General features: G+C 48.3%; 1 long non-coding RNA gene across 1 annotated transcript; it reads right to left on the reverse strand.

The window, feature by feature from the left end:
- Positions 1-228: 228 nt before the first annotated feature.
- Positions 229-7,382, reverse strand: LOC309613026. Its single transcript, XR_014235467.1, has 2 exons — positions 7,286-7,382; positions 229-6,499 (listed from the first exon to the last, which is right to left on the reverse strand). It is a non-coding gene; the product is annotated as an uncharacterized lncRNA (long non-coding RNA).
- Between the last annotated feature and the right edge of the window lie 6 nt (positions 7,383-7,388).

The raw sequence follows: 7,388 nt of genomic DNA on the forward strand, positions 1-7,388 counted from the left end.
CCAGTACAGTGCCTGGTACTCAGAAATGACAAAATGAAGACAGCCAGGGTATTACTGAATATCACAGAACCCGTGTGTAGAAGGGTCTGGAAGTAGCAAGAGAGGCTGGAGAGGAAGAAAAAACAGGCTTACTCAGAGAGGCAGATGGGAAACCAGACCCAGTGTCAGGAGGATGGATAAGGAGAGCTCCCTCCCCTCTCCTTTTTTTCCTTCCTCCCTCCCTCCCTCCCTCCCTCCCTTCCTTCCTTCCTTCCTTCCTTCCTTCCTTCCTTCCTTCCTTCCTTCCTTCCTTCCAGGGGTAGTTGCTAAACATCTTCCATGGGCTATATTTGGAGTATACAAGTTGTTTCCTCCCTGTGGCTGTGGGGAGAAGGAAGGCCTGGATGTACATGACTAGGTTACAGATCTCAAATAAATAATATTTTTGTTTGCTTGTTTTTTATTTAAGGAGAATATTTAAATAATAAAACCGCGTCAGAGCTCCTTAGTCTGCCTTGCAGATTCTTTCTCATCAGGGCCTCAGCACTGGCTCCCAAACTGGGCTACACATAAGATCATCTTTTTAAAAGTACACTAAATGTACTTTCCTCTTGTTTGGACAAATTTCTGTGATGTGGCAGCAGAACAATGACCGCCCCCCCACCACCACAAAAATGTCCACATCCCAATACCTGGGACCTGTGAATTCGTTAGGATACATGCTGTCTTAGTTTGGGCTGCTATAACAAAGTACCATAAACTTGATGGCTTAAACAACAGAAATTTATTTCTCACAGTTCTGGAGGATGGGAAGTCCAAGATCAAGTTACTGGCAGATTTGGTGTCTGGTGAGAGCCTGCTTGCTGGTTCATAAATGACCACCTTTTCGTTGTGTCCTCACACGGCAGTAAAAGGGCAAGAGAGCTCTCTGGGGTCCCGGTTATAAGGGCATGAATACCATTCATTCATGAGGGCTCTACCCTCATGACTGAATTTCCTCCCAAAGGCCCCTCTTAATTAAAAAAAATTTTTTTTGGCCGTGCTGCGCAACATGCGGGATCTTGGTTCCCTGACCAGGGATGGAACCCGCACCCCCTGCAGTGGAAGTGCGGAGTCTTAACCACTGGACCGCCAGGGAAGTCCCAAAGGCCCCTCTTAATACCATCACACTGGGGGTTAAGATTTCAAAATATGAATTTTGTGGTGTCACATTCAGTCCACTGCACACGCCAAAGGGGAATTAAGGTAGCAGATGGAATTAAGGTCACTAATCAGCTGGCTTTAAAATAGAGAGATTATGCTGTATTATCTGAGTGGGCCCAATGTAATCACAAGGACACAATGTCCTTAAAGGTAGAAGAGGCTGGCAGAAGAGAAAATCAGAGAGATGGCAGCAGGAGGAGGACTCAGCCTGATGTTGTTGACCTTGAAGATGGAGGAAGGAGCCATGAACCAAGGAAAATGGGCAGCTCCTAGAAGCTGGAAAAGGAAAGGAAACAGATTTTCCTCTAGAGCCTCTAGGAAGGAATGAACCTTGAACTTAGCCCAGTGAGATCCCTATCAGACTTCTAATCTACAAAATAACATACTTGTGCTGTTTAAGCCACTAAGTTTGTTGTGATTTGTCACAGCAGCAGCAGAGAACAAATACAACGATGTGTTACATAAAGTATCAAAGTGCAGAATAATGCACAGAGTGTGCTGCAACCGGTTGTGTGAATATGTACTTTTGCACATATGTTTGTAAACGTGGGGATGAGTGGTTCTCGACATTGGCTGTACATAGAGTGATCTGGAAAGCTTAAGAACAAATCCCAATGGCCAGGCTGCAGTCCTGTAACTCAGAACCTCTAGGAGCTGGGGGGATGGGGGAGAAGAACCCAAGCATTAGTATCTTTTGAAGCTTCCCACGTGCAGCCAGGTTGAGGCCATTGGTATAGACTGTCTCATCTCTGGAAGGTTAAGCACTGGGGAAGAGGGTGACTGACTGTGGGACCAGGGAGGGAAAGAGAGACAGACTTGCTTTATTTTTTTAATTTTGAACTTCACTGTATCCCTTTTTTTTTTTTTAATATTTATTTATTTGGTTGCACTGGGTCTTAGTTGCGGCGGGCAGGCTCCTTAGTTGTGGTATTTGAACTCTTAGTTGCGGCATGCATGTGGGATCTAGTTCCCTGACCAGGGATCGAACCCAGGCCCCCGCAATTAGGAGCACGGCGTCTTAACCACCGCACCACCAGGGAAGTCCCTTCACTGTACCCCTTAAAAAAAACTTTTTATCATGGAAAATTTCAGAGTATACAAAAATAGAATAGTATAACAAACCCCTATGTTTCCATTACCCAGCTTCAACAATTACTAACATTTTGTATCCTTTTAATTTTCTAGCATGTGCATGTTATATATCAAGATAAATAAATAAAATGAAAATAAAATACATGTGCCAAAGCTGTACCACAGAGAAAACCTTGGGGACAGGGCCCTGGAACCTGCATTTTTGTTTTTGTTTTTGTTTTGGCATGCGGGATCTTAGTTCCTGGACGAGGGAACGAACCCACGCCCCCTGCAGTGGAAGCACAGAGTCTTAACCACTGGACTGCAAGGGAAGTCCCCGGAACCTGCATTTTAACAAGCTTCTTGGGGGTCCTCATGGCTGCGGCAGACCTGGGCTCTCTCTGCCTCTGACTGGCCCTCACTGGCTGTTTTCTTGTTTCTTTCTGGCACTTCTCATTAGCAAGGCATCAAGGACCCATGCCTGTGAATGTTTTGAAGGGCTTTTTGAACCATTTCCATTTTTAGCCCCTGTAACTTCTCTTTTAATTAATTCCAGTAGGTTCAATGTTGCTGCCTAAGGACACACAGGGAGTGCCCACAACCTCCTACAGGTTTCCTTGACTCCTCAGGACTGTTGCGTGGGCCTTGGTGGCCTTACAGAGGAGCACAGCCTACAAAGTGGCTTTCAGAGGAAGAAGACCTGACCCAGGTCCTCTGTCTTCTCTCTCAGCCGGGCTCTAACACAACCCAAGAAGGAGAAAAGAGAGAACGTCAGCGTAGTTCAGTCTCTTAGTCTTCAAGGCTTTTCCTCAAACAGATTTTCGTAGATACCAGCGTGGGAGATGAATACACAGGTTCTGGGCTAGAACCACGAGACTCAGCAGGTTCCTCAGACCCTGTCTTCCACTGTAGCAGCCTGGGTGAGGATCTCAGCTTTTTGGGAGGTAAAATAAAAGGAAAGGGCCGAGAGAGGTGAACGCAATGCTCTAGGGGGACCTAAGCAAGGGTGGGATTACATGCTTTTGGAATAATTGTGGAGGAGGTTGAGTCTTAAAAGATGGGTATTTCAGAAGGCGGATGGCAAGTGGGGAAGGAGAGGGGGTGGCATTCCTCAGGGGAGAAGCAGTGTAAGAGCACAGAGGTGATGTGCAGAATCTGTTCAGGGAACAGGGAACAGGTTTGTTCAGCTGGAGCTAAGAGTATGGCAGGAGCAATGGCACAGGAAGCCAAAAAGAGAATTTCTGCCTGCAAGGCACTTCGTGGTTTACAAAGCTTGTCCGGTCCCTACCTCACCAGGTCCTCGGTACAAGCCTATGAAGTACAGAGCCATTGTTACTGAAGTCATTTCACAGAAATCAAAACACAACACAAAACTAGGATTCAGAGTGGTTAAGTGACCTACGCAAAGCCACGAGACAAGTTCATGGCTGAGCTGGGATTCCGACCCAGGGTTTCTGCCTCCTAGCATTCTTTTCCCTGTGACTGAGATCATATTTGGGACCCTGATTAATACTACGGTATGAGGTTTGAACTTGGGCAATGGGGAGGCATGGAAAGGATTTTGAAAGAGGCCTGGTCATCAAAGGCACACTGGCCCTGGGCACACGTCCTGGTTGGGGGAGGATTGAGTGCTGCCTAGGAGCTAAATCGCTCTGACAAAGAAAGTGGGATGATTTCCAGGTAACGTGGATGGGGCAGAAAGGGAGAAAACAGCTGATGGCAGGCCCTAGAGAGCGCCTGTGGGGAGGTGTGGTGGTCATTCTCCCACTCATTCATTCGATAACACTCTATTAAGCACCTCATCTGTGCCAAGTGCTGTACTAGGCATCGGGGATGTGCTGGTAAACTTGACGATGGGGTCCCTGCCATCACATGGCTGCCATTACAGGGCATAGCCAGATAATACAGAGCAAATGAAAAGTCAAAGAACTTCTAATTGTGATTACGCTTATGATCTTCAGGAACATCTGAGGACGTCCACCCAGGTCATGTGGTCTTCAGGCCGGCTTCTCCTACCTGCCTGTGATGGTTCAGGGGAGCGAGGCTTCCTTCCTCCTGCTTGAAGTGATCTGGGGAAGGCTTCATGGAAGAGGAAGCATCAAGGCTTGGAATTCATTCATTCAACAGATACTTAATGATCACCCACTGAGTGCCAGGCTCTGTTCTAGGTGCTAGGGATAATCAGTGAACAAAACAAAAGGGACCATGTTGCTACCTTCATGGAGCTACTGAAAGTAGACAGACAATAAACAAGACAGAGGATAAAATAGTATTTCAGATGGTGATGAATGCTCTGGAGAAAAATATATTGGGGGAGGGGGATACAGAGTATGTGTGTGGGATTGCATACTGCAGTCTTAGCGTGGCCAAGAAAGGCTGAATTGAGAAGATAACATTTGAGTAAAGACCTGAAGGAGGTGAGGGAGTGAGCCATGTAAATACGTGTATGCAGAATGGATGATCCAGGTAGAGGGACCTACAGTGCAGAGAGTTTTACTGGATGTTTTCAGATGAGCAAGGAGGCCAGCGTAGTTGGAGCAGAGACAGCAAAGGGTAGATTGCCGGTGGTGAGGTCAGAGAATTAATGGGAGGAGGTAGACAGTTGGGGCATTGCAGGTCTCTGTAGCTTTTACTTTGAATGCACTGCTTTGAATGCAAGTTGCCCAAGGCAGAGGTCGGGGCTGCTCATCTCAGCACCCAGCTCTGCATCTAGCACAGGGCTTTCACCTAGAAAATGTCAAGGTGAGATCTCTTTAAAGAGAAGTATGTCAACAGAGGGCATTTATGCAGGCTTCGGGGAATAGTTGGCAGGTGCCCATTTTGACCAGTCTCTTACACAGAGAGAACTTCAGTGGGAGATAGGTGGGGAATGTAGGGCCAGGTGGACAAATGTGAGCGGGAAACAGGAGGATCACTGGGTCTTCAGGGGATGGCCTGAGGAAGGTGGTGACTGGCAGCGTGGGTTGGAGGAGAGATGGGTGCAGGAGGCTAAAGCAGCTGGGAGGAGCAGTGGGCTGTGGAGTAGAGAAACTATAGGCAAGAAACCTTGGGGTGGGAGTGGGGTGCTGGCCAGGACTTGGACAAGGGTGAGAGAGAAGTGAGACATAAGTGTCTGGTGCTGTGTGCCAAGACCAGGGGGCCCTATGAACAGAACTCGAGAATTCTAAAGAGCTGGCCTCTCTCACAACAGTTAGCATGCTCTGCCCCGAGTTTTATTTTCCTATTGCTTTCCTTATCCTCGCCCAAAGGGCGGGGAGTGTGTCTTACTCATCTTTGCGTCACCCAGTGTCCACTGCCGCAGGGCATATTGCAGGTGCTCAGATAGTTCTTTGGTTCAGTTATTTTGGATCAGTGGCTTTGAGAAACAGGCATGCCACCTTTGATCCCGTTATTTCTAGAATCATCCTTCCCTCCACATGCTAGTTCAGCTCTTCCACTCCTAAAATGCTTATTGAGCCATGATGTTGTTGGAATATGAAAGGGTGAACAGTCATAGAGGCTATGTCAAGTTCAAGGTTAGCTAGACATTTCTCTGGGCACACAGAAGGAAGTTTCTCTAGAGGTGAAAGAAGTAGCTGCTACCAAGCAATGCAAACTGTCACCTACTTCCTTTATGTTTCCTGAAGCGGTTGCTCCAGGACCCTCTCTGCATACTGCAAGCATCAGTAAATGCCTGGGGTGCTGGGGGAAGACTAGGGAGCTGCACTGAAGATTGAACATTCACCCAAACATCTACTGAGCATCTACAGTGTCTGTGGACACAGGACTTAGAGCAATTGCACCTACTGTATTCTCAAAGTTCAACTTCAAGGTCATTTTTCCCCAGATGCCTCTAGACACCCCTCATCTAGATTAGGGTTGTCATAGCACCTTGTACAATACTTCTCTTAGCCTAGCGTTTATAAAATGGCATTTTATTTTTTATTTTTATTATTTAAAAAATTTATTTTTATTTATTTTTGGCTGCGTTGGGTCTTCGTTGCTGAGCGTGGGCTTTCTCTAGTTGCGGCGAGCAGGGGCTACTCTTCGTTGGGGTGCATGGGCTTCTCACTGCAGTAGCTTCTCTTGTTGCAGAGCACGGGCTCTAGGCGCACGGGCTTCAGGAGTTGTGGCACGTGGGCTCAGTAGTTGTGGCGCACAGGCTTAGTTGCTCCAGGCATGTGGGATCTTCCCGGACCAGGGCTGGAACCCGTGTCCCCTCCATTGGCAGGCGGATTCTTAACCACTGCGCCACCAGGGAAGTCCCCTAAAATGACATTTTAAATGCCTGTTTTCTGGTCTGCATGTTCTACTAAACTGGAAGCTCTTTGAAAGCAAAACCCTAGATTTTGTCCTTAGCACTGAGCATGGAGTCTTGCACAACGCAGGCATCATTTAATCAACAACTGCTGAATTAAATGAGACAGTGATGTAGAGCAAGGGTCCCCCACCACCGGGCCATGGACCAGTACCGGCTCTCTGCCTGTTAGGAACTGTGCTGCACAGCAGGAGGTGAGCAGAGCGGGCGAGCGGGTGAAGCTTCATCTGCTGCTCCCCATCGCTCGCATTACCGCCTGAACCATCAACCCCCACCCCCGCCCCCGCCCCGGAAATACTGTCTTCTATGAAACCAGTCCCTGGTGCCAAAAAGGTTGGGGACTGCTGATGTAGAGTGTCAAGGATGCACTAAGTGGCACCCCAGGATATCAGGGGAAGACTTGTCGTAGTTCGAACTGGATGTTGGAAGAGTAAGTGGTCATCAGGTGAAGAGACAGAATTCCAGGCGGGGAACAGATGTGTGCAAACGTTGGAAGGCATACTAAAGGTGTGAAATTCTCTGTAGTTGGAGCACAATGGTGTTATCTGGGGAGCTAGGGCCCCACACAGGAGCGGCAGCAGGACAGGATGGTGCAGACCCTCAGTAACGTTAGGGTCAAGCCCATAAAATATAGGTTATGGTGGCAGCCCTGTCCAGAGGATTAAGATGCTCCCCTGGGAAACAGCCTCCCACCACACCCTACACACAGCACGTGCCACCAGCTCGCCCGCTTACCCAGGCCTGCTTGGGAGCTCACTGTACTCAGAGACACCCAGGCCGGGACGCCCAGGGTGGGACGACCAGGGCGGGGCGCGCTGGGTGGGACGCCCGGGGTGGG

The sequence above is a fragment of the Balaenoptera borealis genome (assembly GCF_965194805.1).
Source record: "Balaenoptera borealis genome assembly, chromosome: 16".
Lineage (NCBI taxonomy): Eukaryota > Metazoa > Chordata > Mammalia > Artiodactyla > Balaenopteridae > Balaenoptera > Balaenoptera borealis.